The following is a 16,033-nucleotide window of genomic DNA, read 5'->3' on the forward strand; positions in this document are numbered from 1 at the left end:
TGAAGGATTACTTTGTATGTGGAGTACATTTGGGCTGTTTTGATGTGTCCGTCTTGCACAATAAAACACCTGCTTCACTCAAATAACTGACAGGTGGATGTCCTGAGCAGCAAAGCAGAGGAACTACAAGGTGTTTTGTACTGTATATACCAACTAGTAAAATGCTCCACACAAATACACTACCGTTCAAAAGTTTGGGATCACCCAAACAATTTTGTGTTTTCCATGAAAAGTCACACTTATTCACCACCATATGTTGTGAAATGAATAGAAAATAGAGTCAAGACATTGACAAGGTTAGAAATAATGATTTGTATTTGAAATAAGATTTTTTTTACATCAAACTTTGCTTTCGTCAAAGAATCCTCCATTTGCAGCAATTACAGCATTGCAGACCTTTGGCATTCTAGCTGTTAATTTGTTGAGGTAATCTGGAGAAATTGCACCCCACGCTTCCAGAAGCAGCTCCCACAAGTTGGATTGGTTGGATGGGCACTTCTTTGAGCAGATTGAGTTTCTGGAGCATCACATTTGTGGGGTCAATTAAACGCTCAAAATGGCCAGAAAAAGAGAACTTTCATCTGAAACTCGACAGTCTATTCTTGTTCTTAGAAATGAAGGCTATTCCATGCGAGAAATTGCTAAGAAATTGAAGATTTCCTACACCGGTGTGTACTACTCCCTTCAGAGGACAGCACAAACAGGCTCTAACCAGAGTAGAAAAAGAAGTGGGAGGCCGCGTTGCACAACTGAGCAAGAAGATAAGTACATTAGAGTCTCTAGTTTGAGAAACAGACGCCTCACAGGTCCCCAACTGGCATCTTCATTAAATAGTACCTGTTAGAGCCTGTTTGTGCTGTCCTCTGAAGGGAGTAGTACACACCGGTGTAGGAAATCTTCAATTTCTTAGCAATTTCTCGCATGGAATAGCCTTCATTTCTAAGAACAAGAATAGACTGTCGAGTTTCAGATGAAAGTTATCTTTTTCTGGCCATTTTGAGCGTTTAATTGACCCCACAAATGTGATGCTCCAGAAACTCAATCTGCTCAAAGAAGTGCCCATCCAACCAATCCAACTTGTGGGAGCTGCTTCTGGAAGCGTGGGGTGCAATTTCTCCAGATTACCTCAACAAATTAACAGCTAGAATGCCAAAGGTCTGCAATGCTGTAATTGCTGCAAATGGAGGATTCTTTGACGAAAGCAAAGTTTGATGTAAAAAAAATCTTATTTCAAATACAAATCATTATTTCTAACCTTGTCAATGTCTTGACTCTATTTTCTATTCATTTCACAACATATGGTGGTGAATAAGTGTGACTTTTCATGGAAAACACGAAATTGTTTGGGTGATCCCAAACTTTTGAACGGTAGTGTATATACACATACAGAGAGAGAAAGAGAGAGCGAGAGAGAGAGAGAGAGAGATCCTTTCTTCGTTAAAAAAAATCATTGGTATCCAGTAAATATCCTAACAGACATACTAACATAGTATCTAATGCATTAATATCTCAGTTGGGTATTTATCTTGACAGATATAAAGTTTAAAAACCAGCCATAATTTGACCGCCCATGGTGGTTTTAGGTAGGAGTGAAATCCCGGTCGTTCTAGTGTTAAACAGGTAAAGTCAAACACTACAGGCAAGTATCCATGAGAAAGGTCCACCAATCAGCAAACACAATCCTAAACCATCAAACCCAAATACATTGACAATAAACCAACACATCATGCAAAACATTAGTAGCCATTGGTCTCTCCTTTATCATGACAGTTACTTAACTGAACACACAAACGCATTAGAAGTTAATCACACACATAAACATAGTAGTATGTGTCTCCTACTGAGCGAAACGCCACCAAAATTCAGGTGATGCATGCTGCACCTCCGCTGGCCACATGTCACCCCACGCCGGCCACTGAGAAAACGGAGCCCAGCCAGCTGCACAGCAGTATGCCAACCAGCAATCTAACAATCAAAATAATGCCTCCAAAACACTCAACATTCTGTTAATACAACTTAAACTACAGCTACACAGATACCAGAGACCTTTCATTTGTGCGCTTTGACTGCCATCTACAGGACTACCTGTATAATAGCACCTAAACTACACTCCCTGTGGAGGTATAATCAGTGAATAGTGGAAATGAATCTGGTAAGTAAATAAACATAAATTAAGAAAGGAAAATAAAAAATAATCAGACCTTTGTACTTCTTCTTGAACTGTGTAATGTTTGTACTTTCTTTGAGCTCCATGGTCAGACTGTTCCACAATTTTACCCCACAGATTGAAATCCCCATGCTCTTCAAAGTTGTACGAACACATAATTTCTTGAAGTTTAATTTCCCTCTCAAATTATATTCCAGAGGGTGTGCTCGAAATATCGGGGCATCACATTGCTCAGCCTCCCTGGGAAAGTGTACTCTAGGGTGCTGGAAAGGAGGCTCGAACCGATTGTCGAACCTCGGATCCAGGAGGAACAATGCAGATTCCGTCCTGGCTGTGGAACAACATACCAACTCTTTACCCTTGTGGAAGTGCTCAGGCCAGTCTACATGTGTTTTGTGGACTTGGAGAAGTCTTACGACCTTGTACCCCGGGGCACTCTGTTAGGAGTACTGAAGGAGTATGGGGTACCGGGGCAGTTACAACAAGCCACCCAGTCTTTGTATAACCAAAGTGAGAGCTGTGTCCGCATTCTCGGCACAAAGTCAAACATGTTTTCGGTGGGTGTTGGACTCCGCCAAGCTTGTCCCTCGTCTCCAATTCTGTTTGTGATATTCATGGACAGGATCTCAAGGCACAGCCAAGGTGAGGAGTATTTCCATTTTGGGAACCTCAGAATTGAATCTCTGCTGTTTGGAGATGATGGTTTTTTTTTTACTTCATCAGAACGCGACCTCCAGCGCCGCAGTGGGGCGGTTTGTGAAATGGCCGGGATGAGAGTCAGAACCTCCAAGTCTGAGGCCATGGTTCTCTACCGGAAAATGGTGGGTTGCTCCCTCCGGGTTGGGGATGAGTTGCTCCCTCAAGTGGAGGAGCTCAAATATCTCGGGGTCTTGTTCATGAGTGAGGGTAGGATGGTGTTGATTGATATTAAATATAATCCGAGTGTATTTTGTATTACTCAGTATGTAACCAATGTATGTAACCAGAACAGAGGGTGAAGAAGACACATTCATGTAGACCAATATATTACAGGTCTCCCACAAGAATGTGGGTAGGGGAGGGGGTTGCCCTCCCCTGGGGCCTTGGGAGAGACACCGTGTCTGGTACGAGGAGGACCCCCAGCTAAGATCAGTAGGTTAAAACAGGACGAGCACTTCTTAAAGCTCAACCACCAAAAGGTTCTATTGATAGGATAATCAAGACCAGAGGTGTCGTGAAAGAGAAGCAGGGGGGTCTATATAACCCACCAGGACACACAAAGAAGTCAGACACACACGACGGATTGGCAGTGTGTCTCCAGATCTGTACTCAATAAAATCATTTTAATCTCCTAAGACGTGGTGGCTGTTTTCTTCACATCAACGGACCCGGGGACGAGGACCACGAAGGTGATTCTCAATAAATTCGGGGCTCGTCCGGGATGTGAAGAAGCGGTCCTAATTGGACAGTGTGGCTGCCCGCCGACACCTCCCGAGCTTGGGGTCGACCCACAATACGAATAAGATAAGCAGAACCTGTTTTAACGAAATCTGCATATTGGACTGAATTACTAAATTGTACTAAGCTCGGGAAGGAGAAGGCGGCCAGTTTAACAAAAGAGGAGGGGGTTGGAGTCCCCTACGGTAAGAGTAAAAAGGAGATTATCGGTAGAAGAGGTTAGAGTCCTCTGTCTAAGATCCTAGGTAGTGGCGCACCCACTCACTCTCTGACGAGGGGGTGAGGTAATGGCTGGGAAAGACTCTCCCGGGGAATTGAGGACCCCCAAAGGAGGTACACGTCAAATAGAGTAAAGGGTTGGAGTCCCTAAACAATAGGTTAAATAGAGTAAAGTGTTGGAGTCCCTAAACAATAGGTTAAATAGAGTAAAGGGTTGGAGTCCCTAAACAATAGGTAAAGGGTTGGAGTCCCTAAACAATAGGTAAAGGGTTGGAGTCCCTAAACAATAGGTAAAGGGTTGGAGTCCCTAACAGATAGACAGGAGACGTAAAAGGTAGAATGGAAAAAGAAGAAGGAGAAAAAAGCGGGGGCGGACCGCAGTGGAAGTCCCTGCAGAAGCAGAGCGACATACTGATACAAATGATGACGAACCAAAAAAATGAGGGTCCCAAGGCAAAGGCGAGACGAAGGGAGGAAGAACAAAGGAGGTTAGAAGAAGCTATTATATTGGGAGAGAGAAAGGCGGAGGACGCCGTTCCGTTGGGAAGGTATTTGTGGCGGGTGAAAAGGGTGAAGAGAAGCCCCGGTGGAAGTCCTTACGGGAACAAATAGATGTACTGGTCAGAATAATGTTGAATACTCGGAAAAGAAAGAGTGTGAAAGTAGGGAAAGAAAAAGCTACAGAGGACTATGACACAAAACCATTGGTACCAAACCGCACCTTGACTGACCCTGACTGACTTTTGTGTTTGACATGACTTGTCTGTGTGTGTGTTCATAGTTTGTTTTGTGGTGTTTGTCCGTCTGGCCATTTTGTGTTGTTTAGAAGTTGCAAGTCCTTGAGAGTGGCTTAAATGGGGATATAAAAGCTGGGGGAGGTTTTGTTTTGGCTTTTCCAAACCTTTTGTTTTCCTGACAATTGGGGTGTGAGAGGAGTCTTCAGAGACCACCTCGTTTAGCATCCTTATCCGACCCAACCCTGTTTTTGTTCCTGTTTGATTGGCAACTGGCTTTAGAAAGTCACCAACCTAAAGCATTAATTATTTAAATCCTTTCAAGAAATCTATTTCTTTTCTTTCTGAGGTACCTCATATAAAATGTGATATATCCATTTGGTTTTTGTTTTTTGTTTTTGTTGCATTGAAAAGTTTTTGCGGTGTATTTTTCACGTTAACTTGATCCTGTCCTCACTTCTTTTAGGATTCCCCTAAACCGAAGGATTTCCTGTCCCTATTTTATTTTCTGAACTGTTAAGCAGAACTCTATTATGTCCAACGCCACAGTTGCAATATTTGTAATTTTACCTATTCTGTTTTTCTTTCTGTTACTGGGATTTTTTTTAAAGAATAACTGGTGGGAACCAACTGCCTACCCACTTCACACCTTGGGGGAATGGGGGGTTGCCTTGAGAGTAACAGGGACAGTGTAAACCACAGTTATGTTGTTTTAAGCTGTTGTTGTTTTTCTTTCCATTAGAAGACACCCATTGGTTTATTTGTTTTTATGTTGACTTTCCTCTGTGTTAAATTGAACTTGTTTTGTTTTTCAACACTAAGGTGTGAATTTTATGATGTTGTTCTTTTTTTTAAAGAGGGTATTCATTTCTTTGACAACTTCTTGTGTGGAGGACGATTACATTTTATTTGAATATGAATGAAACCTACTGAGTCCTGCGTTTTAAAGGTCTATGCTATGGCTATGTTTATGTTATTTTTTTACCATGAGTTTGAGCCTCCTCATAAGACTCATTTTTGGTTTGATTTATTTGGTTTTAACTGATTACATCAATTTCTTTGTATTGTTAATTGAGCATTTCTTTTCTTTGAAACCCCCTCCCTCTTTTTGGGGCCTTGAAAAGGGGCTTCTTGTTGTTTCATTTGGTTAAGGTGGGGGGCATTTGTTTCTTGTCTTCAAACAGCTCATTGTTTCAATGATTTACAAGATACCTTATGATTTTATTCATTTAGGTTTTATTTGAACGTTCAGGATCTGAGACAACTATCTTTATCATCCCTCATCTGTTTTAGTTTTAAAGAGAATTTATTTCAGATAAGTACAACAGTACAGACTTCGGAACATTTGTGGACAGCTTGTATGGAATGAAAGTCCGATTCATTCGACTGCATGAAATTGTTTTTGGTTTACTAACAACTAACATACAAACTGATCATATCATATTTTCATTTTTTTTCTCTTCTCCTTCATGGTTAAATGGGTTGGCACAATGTGTTCTGTTCTTGTGTAAAAAGAGGGGTAGTGGGAATGAGGAATTGAAATTTAGAATGGTTGTGAGCCTTCTTCTGTACAGCTTTCTTTGATTTTTTACTTCATAAGAAACAAACGGATACAAACTTAGATCATAGCGGAAGTATCTGAAGAACACTGAATCAAGTTGACTACGAATCTTCAGAATCCTAGAATGACAGTGTTTTCAGTGTTGTGCAGTTTCTCTCTGAAAGTTTTTCCCTCCAGATATTGTCATCACCTGCTCCTCCCCCTCCTCCAGACGGGCTGAGTAACACCCCCACTTCCGTGGTACCGGGTCCAGGGGCCCGGGGTATGCTCCACGGGAAGACAACCTCCCGGCTGGACAGAACTAAGAGCAACCCGCCACATAACGTGGCTGTAGGAGCCGTGTCTGTGTAAGGATGGTCTCCATGGTGTCCCAGTTAGCTTCCGGGTGAGAGAGGAGGTGAGGGTGGTCTGCTCCTGGCCCAGCCAATCCTCCAACATGAAGACCCCTCTGGTTGTCTAGATGAGACTAGCACCAGCTTCCTAGCTCTGGAGACCATAGAATTGGGTTTGGCTTTGAGAGTCCGAAATCGCCTTGCCTCTGTGGAGTCTGTAACCAGTGACAACTTTGAACGTTTAACTGCAGCTGAGTCCACCATCAAAATGGTCCGAACCCAAAACCTGTCTCTGCAGGACCAAATCGACGACCTCGAGAACCGTTTTCGGAGGGCCAATCTCCATGTACTAAACATTTTTGACGGCAGTGAGGCCGGTAGAGATCCGGTGCAGTTCATGTCGGAGATGCTGATGCTAATACTGGGTCCTGATGTCTTTTACTCGCCTGGCCGAAGCAGCACCACTTTTCCTGGGTGTCCTGCTACTCCTCACCTGCTGCATCGTGCCCATAGTTCGGCATGTGATACGCGGCCTTATTGCTACTCAGCTCGTGTATTATCACCTCCTTGCCCAACAGGACGGGGACCTTGTTTCGTCTTCCCCCTCTCCACCACTGATTTTCCTCGCCCCCCCACAAGGACTTCGGTTCTGAATCCTCCTACACATCCTCCAATGACAGCGACTCCCCCGTCTGAATGATACTTTATGACGAACACTGGTTAACCCTTTCGATTCCGGTTGTTCTCATGGCGGTTTCTTATTTCTGTATATGCATGTTATGTGTGCTGATTGGTATTATTTCTATGTTACCTTTTGGTGTTCAATGATGAACAAAAGGGGGGAATTGTGGAGTACAAATAGTACTCCATGTGCACTCCGTAGGTACTCTGTAGTTTTCCACTTCTCTGTGTGTATGAAACTTCTCATTCACTGCAGACACACACACATGGCCACTAAATCCCACACACTGCAGACGACAAATGGTCACTAACACATGAGGGCCTCCCCAGCCTTGGGCAGTAAAGATAACAACTAGGGGTCACTAAAACATGAGGGCCACTCCGGCCTGGGGCAGTAAAAGAATAAATCTACAGACACTCACCAGGCACAGAACATGACTGATGTTTTCCTGCATTCCTTTGTAAGACAACACCTTGGTTAATGCAGGAAACTGTTAGAAGACTAGGCTAATGCTTTATGTCTATCTCTGCGCAGATGAAGTGGATTATTAAACCGTTATAAAGAATCGTACTGACTACCGAACTTCTGCTGGAGGGAAAAATGCAGCCTTCGTTTATTCGGTAGTTTTGGGAGAAGAAGAAAATGAACAGCGTCTCCGTGACATAATCAATCCACGCATGCAAGCGCCACACCGCCCACTTGTGGACAAACAAAGTCGTAAACAAAATAATAGTACACAGTAACACATAGTCATACAAATACGCTGGTGTCATATCTCAACACTCCCACTTATGAATCATGAGCTTACTGTATACCTTTTCATATTTATAGAACAAAATAAAAAAAACTTGGTATAACCCATACCACTCACATTTCACACACCAAACATTGCCTTAGCAAATGTCTTCAGTTTTACCTTGGATGCGGGCTTCGTCATTACATCCGCAACCATTTCGTCTGTAGGGCAATACACCAATGACATCCTTTCCTCTCTTATGGTAGACCTTATAAAGTGGTATTTGATATCCACATGTTTGCAGCGTTGCCTACACACCGGGTTCTTCGCTAAAGCTATTGTCCCCTGGTTGTCCTTATAAACCACTGTTCTCTTGTATTCATATGAATCAATACCTCCCAGTAACTGTTCAACATAAATACATTCCTGGATGGCTAAAGCCAGAGCCATATACTCCGCCTCGCACGTAGAAAGTGCCACAGTAGCTTGTTTCTTGGCTTTCCAAGAGATAAGTGCACTTCCCCTGCTCATGCTCACACAGTAACCTGATGTGCTGCGTCTATCCGCAGTATCTGAAGCCCAGTCGGCATCACTATATGCCTGTAAGCCAAGCTTCTCGTCGCTCTTCCTGTAACAGAGCTGTTTGTCTGTGGTGCCCTTAAGGTAACGAAACACATGTTTTACTGTCACCCATTGCTCTTCAGTAGGCTCTGCAAAATGCTGAGATAGCTTGCTCACAACAAAACATAAATCTGGACGTGTACATGTAGCTAAGTATATTAGACTCCCGACCACCTCTCTGTACTTTTTCACATCTAACATTTTTGGTGCATCTTCTGAGTAGTCTAATTTCTGCTCACATGGGGTTTCTCTTACCCTGCACTCCTGCATATCAAAACGCTCCAATATTTTCTCAGAGTACCTTTGTTGTGAAACTGTTACACAGTTGGCGGACTGAGTGAAGTCCATCCCAAGAAAGCACTTTAACCTGCCCAGATCTTTCATCCTGAATTTTGTGGACAGCATCTTTTTCACTTTACTCAGCATCTCTGTGCTGCTTGATGCTATGATAAGATCATCTACCCAGGTTATAATGATCGTTTTCCCTTCCTTTGACTCCTTGGAGTACAGTCTGATTGGTTTTGTGTAAAACCATCACCTGTCAAACACTCGTGTAACAGTAAATTCCAATTGCGGCCAGACTGCTTGAGGCCGTAGATTGACTTCTCTAGTTTACACACTAGTTTTTCTCCCTTCTCAATATAACCCTCAGGTTGTTCCATGTATATGTCATAGTCTATGGGGGCATGAAGATAGGCCGTCTTTACATCCATCTGGTGTAAAATCAAGTCATACTGAGCCGCCTTCTGTAGAAGCACTCGAACACTTGTTAGGTTGGCTGTTGGCGAAAATGTCTCCCCATAATCCACCCCAGCTCTCTGGCTATATCCCTTTGCTACAAATCTAGCCTTGTACTTGTCGTGTCCGTCTATATCTGTCTTTATCGAATACACCCACCTTCCTCCCACTGTTTTCTTGCCCTCTGGCAATTTCGTAAGGGTGAATGTTTTGTTGTCTCTTAGAGACTCCATTTCCTCGTCCATTGCCCTGGACCACTTTTCTGATTCTGGCGATTCCATGGCCTCTTTAAAGGTCAGAGGGACACCGCACACTGCCCTGTATGCATAATCTATAGTAGTGAGTGAGCTGTCATCACTGTCGCCCTGACTATAGTCAATCAGGTATCTCGGAGGGTTGCGTTCCCTTTGGGGGTACCTCCCACTGGCTGAGGCTTGTGATGTCACCCTTGGGTGCTCCTCGTCATCATCCTCGGGTGCTGACTGTGTACCGTCAGTCTGTACATTTTTCTGTACTCTAGGCTGAGTTGCAGCTGTCTCAACAGACTTTCTCTCTCTTACCCAGTCTTCTGGGTGCAGACCTGGTGTCTGAGTCTCATTTTCACTAGTTGCCTTGTGTACAAATTTAACTAGTCTGTGTTTCTGTACTTTCTCTTGGTCAGGGTAGTAGACTAGGTAGGCCGGGCTGTTCTTGTCGTGTCCTACAAAACGCCCCCTCTCACATCTAGAATCTAACTTTCCCTTGTCCTGCTGGTAAGCATAGCATTCTGTCCCGAACTTTTGCATTCTAGCCATGTTGCACTTTTTTCCTGTCATTGCCGTGTATGGCGTAGTGCCTGTGTGCTTGTTGAAGCATCTGTTTCTGGTGTGGGCTGCCTCCTGTACAGCATAATGCCAGAGGCTCTTTGGTAGACCACTATCTATTAGCATACACCTTGCCATCTCGAATAGTGTGCATCCTTCTCTCTCTGCAACGCCATTTTGATGGGGAGAGTATGGGCAGGACGTCTCATGTCTTATTTTGTTCCGTCTCAACAGGGTTTGAAACTCCTTGCCTGTAAACTCAGTTCCATTATCTGACCTTATGCATTTCACTGTCCCATAGGGAGCTACATCTGCCAGAAATTTCTCGGTCGCTTGCACTGTGTCACTCTTTGTTTTTAAGAAATAAACACACACAGCCCCTGTGCACACATCTGTAAATGATTGCATGTACCTGAAACCATTAATGGACTCGTTTGCCACAGGACCGGCTAAATCAGTGTTTACCAACTCCAGTGGTGTCTTGGCTTTGTCTGTAGATTTCCTGTTCCTGTTTTGGGTAAACTTCCCTTCTATGCATACTGCACACTCTTTGTCAGGTTTACACACTTTACCCTTTATATGCATACCATCAGTGATATCCTGTAGCTTTATGATATCGTCATAGTTGCAGTGGCCCATTATCTCATGCCAAGTTTCTATATCATGGCTCACATGGCACTTTTCAACAACACATTCAGTTTGCAAATAGTACATTTTCCCCTGTACAAAAATGTCAAACCTGGTACCATCCGGTGACATCAGGGCATCTCTGCCCTCTTCGAAGAACACACTGGCTCCGTGTGCTGTCGCAGACTTCACAGAGAAGAGCTCTTGGGGGTACGATGGAATATATAGTGCGTTCCGCAGTGTCACTCTACACCGTCGCCCCTCACTGTCGAGCAGACATACCGTAGCATCTCCCCTGCCCTGCACCACACCAAAGGTGCGCTTACCGTCCGCCAGCTCCATGCAGTGTTTCTCTGGCTCGAACGAGCTGTCAAAGCTCTTGAACTTCTTCTTATCATTGACTATGTGGGAAGAAGCTCCACAGTCCACAATCAATCCTGGTTTGAACTGTTGCCGTCGTCCTGGTCCTGCTGAGCTGGTCTCTCCAGCCTGCACTCTGAAGATGTAGTTCTCTTCTTCCGCAGCATTCCCCGGTCCCTGACCTCGACCTGCTCCGTGACCACCACCGCCGCCGCCACCTTGCTCGCGTGCACACCTGGCTCCATCAGCAAGGTCCTTCTTCTTGCACACATTGTCCGTGTGACCCTTGACCCGGCAGAAGCTGCACCACACGCTGCGTGAACAGTCCGTTTTCCTATGGCCTTTGTCACCGCATCGCCAGCACACCGTTTGTTCATCATCTCCCTCACAGCGTTTCACTGGCTTTTTCTTAGGCGCTGCGTGGGCCTTCATCACCCTCTCGGACGTCTCGTCCAATGCTGTAGCATTAGCTACATCTTCAGCCGCCTCACAGTTTCTCAATTTGGCCTTAAATTGTCCCAATGTCAACTCACTGTCGCCATGTGTCACCATTAGAGTGAATGGCTTATATCTCTCGGGTAACCCCCTCATCACCATGGCCATCATTAGCCCCTCACTCGGTGCTTCTCCCGCCCCTTTGAGAGCCGTAATGATTTGTTCAGCTCGGATTTGGTTATCGTCTCATTATCAGCTTTCTTTAGACCAGTCAATGTTACATACAGAGTGACAAACCGGGGTCTGCCCTAACCAGTGTAATGTTCCCGTAACACCCGTAGACTCTCTCTACCGTTGTTCTTCGTTTCTCTGAAGATCAGTCCCAAGCTTGTGTTGTCCAATAAAGGCGCCAATGCGCAGTAGGCGTCCGCGTTCCGCTCCTCGTCTAGGGCCTGCTCTTCCGCTGTCAAAGGTCCCGCGGGCTCGGTAAGGATGGTGGTTTTCAGCCCCACACCATGCGTGCAACAGAGCATTCGCTCTTCCCACAGTTCATACTCATCGGCCTGTCCGTTGAATGTGGGCCACCTGCTCTTCTTTCGCTCCATCTCCCTAGGTAGCGTTAGCTTAGCTTAGCGTTCCGTTAGCTTCCCGATAGCCTCTCTCGATGCTAACTAGCTTCACACTGCTAACTTGCTACTCCGTGCTAACCTGCGCGCATCCCGACATCCGAGGTTATCACACTTCGTGTACTTCTTTTATCAAACTACTAAATAATCCAACGTTATCTGGGCCCATAACCTGTTAGAAGACTAGACTAATACTTTATGTCTATCTCCGCGCAGATCAAGTAGATTATTAAACCGTTGTAAAGAATCGTACTGACTACCGAACTTCTGCTGGAGGGAAAAATGCAGCCTCTGTTTATTCGGTAGTTTTGGGAGAAGAAGAAAATGAACAGCGTCTCAGTGCCGTAATCAATCCGCGCATGCAAGCGCCACACCGCCCACTTGTGGACAAACAAAGTCGTAAACAAAATAATAGTACAGTAACACATTAGTCATACAAATACGCTGGTGTCATATCTCAACAGAGACAACGGCGGCCGGCGATGACATGGCGTCGGCCGGCGGTGGAATGACGCCTGTTGGTAGTGGGTGGGTGGTGGCCGGCGGTGACGTGGTCGGCGTTGAAATCAGAGTGGGCCGCGACTTCACGGCGGCAGTTGCCACCTCCGAATCGCTGAACCGGCCGGCGGTGTCAGGTCCTGAAGGACGGGGGGGGCGTTGGCTCCGTCGGCCCTTCCTCCGCGGGACATCTCCTTCCGAGCGGCGATGCTCTTTCCCCGGGAAAGCTCTTTTTCCAGACACTCGATGAAGTTCTCAGTCTGGCGGAGCTCTACATCGAAGCTTCTTCTTGACGTTGCCATCTTCCATTTGTGGGTATTGGCTGCAATCCCGCTTCTGACTCCAGTGTGGCAAACGTAGAAGCAACGACAAAGGTAACTTTACAGCCCCTTTATTGAACTCTCGCAGAAACTAAAACCTACGAGAAATGTGACTCAATACATGGTGGTCATCTACTCGAACAACAAAGTTGTTCAGGGTTTCAGTACCAAGGTTACACAACACAACAGAATGACAACTACAATTACACCACAACAAATAGTAATCACATAAACACATAAAACCACATAAAACACTTACAAAACATTTAGTAACAACTGACAATCTGCACGCAGTGCCTGATGGGTAAAACAGGACGGCACAATTCTGACGGGGTAGCGACTTCGCTACAATATCAATTTTAACACATTCTTGAATTTCAGATGGTCAAAAAATGTCCCGGATTGGATTTGCTGCTGTCCGGGAGACTTCCGGGCCAACCCGGGAGGGTGGGCAACCCTGCATGCAACTGAACAACCGCGTGTTTTGCTCAGCTTTTCTAAAAGAACCAGAAGAATAAATGAGGAAAGTGACAGCAACTGTCTGCCTGCAGCAGCAGCACAACTACACAACACATGGTGGTGTTTGAGGTAAACTGGACGAAACTTCAGATGGCAAAAAAAATAAGGACTAAATTAAGAAACAGATATAAGATGTTTAATGATTAAATGATCCTTTCTAAAATAATTGCAAACATGATAGAACTTCATGAATACGTTACAATAACTGTTCATAAGCATGACTTGTGCATATCATTAATGTTAATATAGCTATGTTATGTTAGCATAGATATGCTAAATACACAAAGCTATGCTAACATAGCAATGCAGTCATGCCATATAAGTCCTGTTTTAGTGAAGACGTAGTGTGCTTTGGACCTCAACATCAAATCATTTCTGGAAATGTAGAGCAAAATATAAAGTTTCTTATAGTCCTAATATGGCAACCATTTATTTGGGCAAGAATAAGATGTGAATTCGAGTAAGATTAGTACATTTTTACATATTTGTTTAGATGCTCTCAATAGAATGCTATTTTCCCTCCAGTTTTTTTACTTTTACATTTATTCAAAGGGTGTTTTTGTGTTTCATCAGGAAACAGTGGTTGAAGTTTTTAGTGGGTTGAGGTTGTGTCATCTGGTGGATCATCTCTTAACTGGTCAGGGGCAGAGAGGGTTTTTGTACAGGTCTACCAGTGGTTTGTGTTACTGTGTGTCTCTGGCACAATAATACACAGCTGAGTCTTCAGGCTGCATATTCTGTCCTGTTAGAGTCACTGTCTTACTGGAAGCTGCTAAAGAGATACTGAACTTGTTTTTTAGTGACTCTTTGTAGAATGTGTATGAAGTACTTTTCACTCCAATCCACTCCAGTCCTTTTCCTGCAGGCTGTCTGATCCAGGCTGTGAAATAGCTACTAACAGAATAAGAGACCTGACAGGTGATGGTCAGTGGTTGTCCCTGCTGGACAGTCAGAGACGCTGGTTGATTCAACTGCTCACTGTTCACACCTGTAGAAGAGAGAGAAAAAAGTTGAAAACTCAACTTTGTGCCTCAGTGCAGAAAGGATAAACAGGAGAAGCTTTGTGATCCTGAATGTTTCTCCCTCAAAGAGACTCACAGGATCCAGCTGCCAGCAGCAGCAGCAGCAGAGCTACAGACAACATGATTTGTGTTGAAGTTGAACTGCTGGGAGCTGCTCTTCTTCTGGTCCAACTAAGAGCCTGGTATGAACTTCTTATAGAGGACTAACAAGGAAGTATACTTTGCATAGAATAGGACACCTACATACTAAAGTGTTCCAGGAATAGTCACTAGTCTTATGTAAATATGAATAGAGCTTGATTGCTGGTTTTCTAATAATCTTCCCTGAACACACACAGCAAAACCTCACATTTCTTTCTCAAGAGAGATTTGAATAACAACTTGGTGACCTGACACAAATACAGAAGTGGACATGTTCTTTGTGCCAGTCTTAGATTTCAGTGAAAGACTGGATTGCTGGATCATTTTAATTCCAGCTTGAGAAAGTGAATGTGAAGGATTACTTTGTATGTGGAGTACATTTGGGCTGTTTTGATGTGTCTTGCACAATAAAACACCTGCTTCACTCAGATAACTGACAGGTGGATGTCCTGAGCAGCAAAGCAGAGGAACTACAAGGTGTTTTGTACTGTATATACCAACTAGTAAAATGCTCCACACAAATACATAACTCATGTGTACTTACTATTGTTACATAAATGATAAGATCAGGTTTTGCTGATCAACTAGACTTTATTTTCTAGTGTACTTCTCTTCTCCAGCAAATATTCACATTCACCGAAATTAATGTTGACAGCAGGTGTTTCCTTCACAGTAAATACTATGTGTTAAGTCCCCTTTGCTAACATTACTGACTGACATCTTACTTCCTCAAAAAGTTGTCTTAGTGTCATGTGGGACATATCCCTCCCCACTACTGCCTGAGTGTACAGCAACAAAAAGACACAACACCCCATGCTATTTACAGTAACTTGAGACATTACCCATCTTTAATGCTCAGTATCATGTTTCTGCTTTGGCTGCTTCTGTCCACTGCTTGTATGTATTCTAAGAGGGGTTTATGCTCCATGTTTGGTGGATATAATGCTTCCACTATTGTGGCCAATAAGCGGATATACGTATATGTGTATATACAGAGAGAGAGAGAGAGAGAGAGAGATCCTTTCTTCGTTAAAAAAAATCATTGGTATCCAGTAAATATTCCTAACAGACATACTAACATATCTGATGCATTAATATCTCAGTTGGGTATTTATCTTGACAGATATAAAGTTTAAAAACCGGCCGTCATTTGGACCGCCCATGGTGGTTTTAGGTAGGAGTGAAATCCCGGTCGTTCTAGTGTTAAACAGGTAAAGTCAAACACTACAGGCAAGTATCCATGAGAAAGGTCCACCAATCAGCAAACACAATCCTAAACCATCAAACCCAAATACATTGAAAATAAACCAACACATCATGCAAAACATTAGTAGCCATTGGTCTCTCCTTTATCATGACAGTTACTTAACTGAACACACAAACGCATTAGAAGTTAATCACACACATAAACATAGTAGTATGTGTCTCCTACTGAGCTAAACGCCACCAAAACGC

The 16,033-nt window shown here is 43.9% G+C and overlaps 1 protein-coding gene across 1 annotated transcript in view; it reads right to left on the reverse strand.

Annotated features, from left to right (window-relative positions):
* LOC130113067 (uncharacterized) overlaps nucleotides 1–16,033 on the reverse strand; it is a 1,140,561-nt gene that overhangs the window by 851,912 nt on the left and 272,616 nt on the right. The window lies entirely within an intron of this gene.

This window comes from Lampris incognitus, chromosome 5 (assembly GCF_029633865.1).
Source record: "Lampris incognitus isolate fLamInc1 chromosome 5, fLamInc1.hap2, whole genome shotgun sequence".
Lineage (NCBI taxonomy): Eukaryota > Metazoa > Chordata > Actinopteri > Lampriformes > Lampridae > Lampris > Lampris incognitus.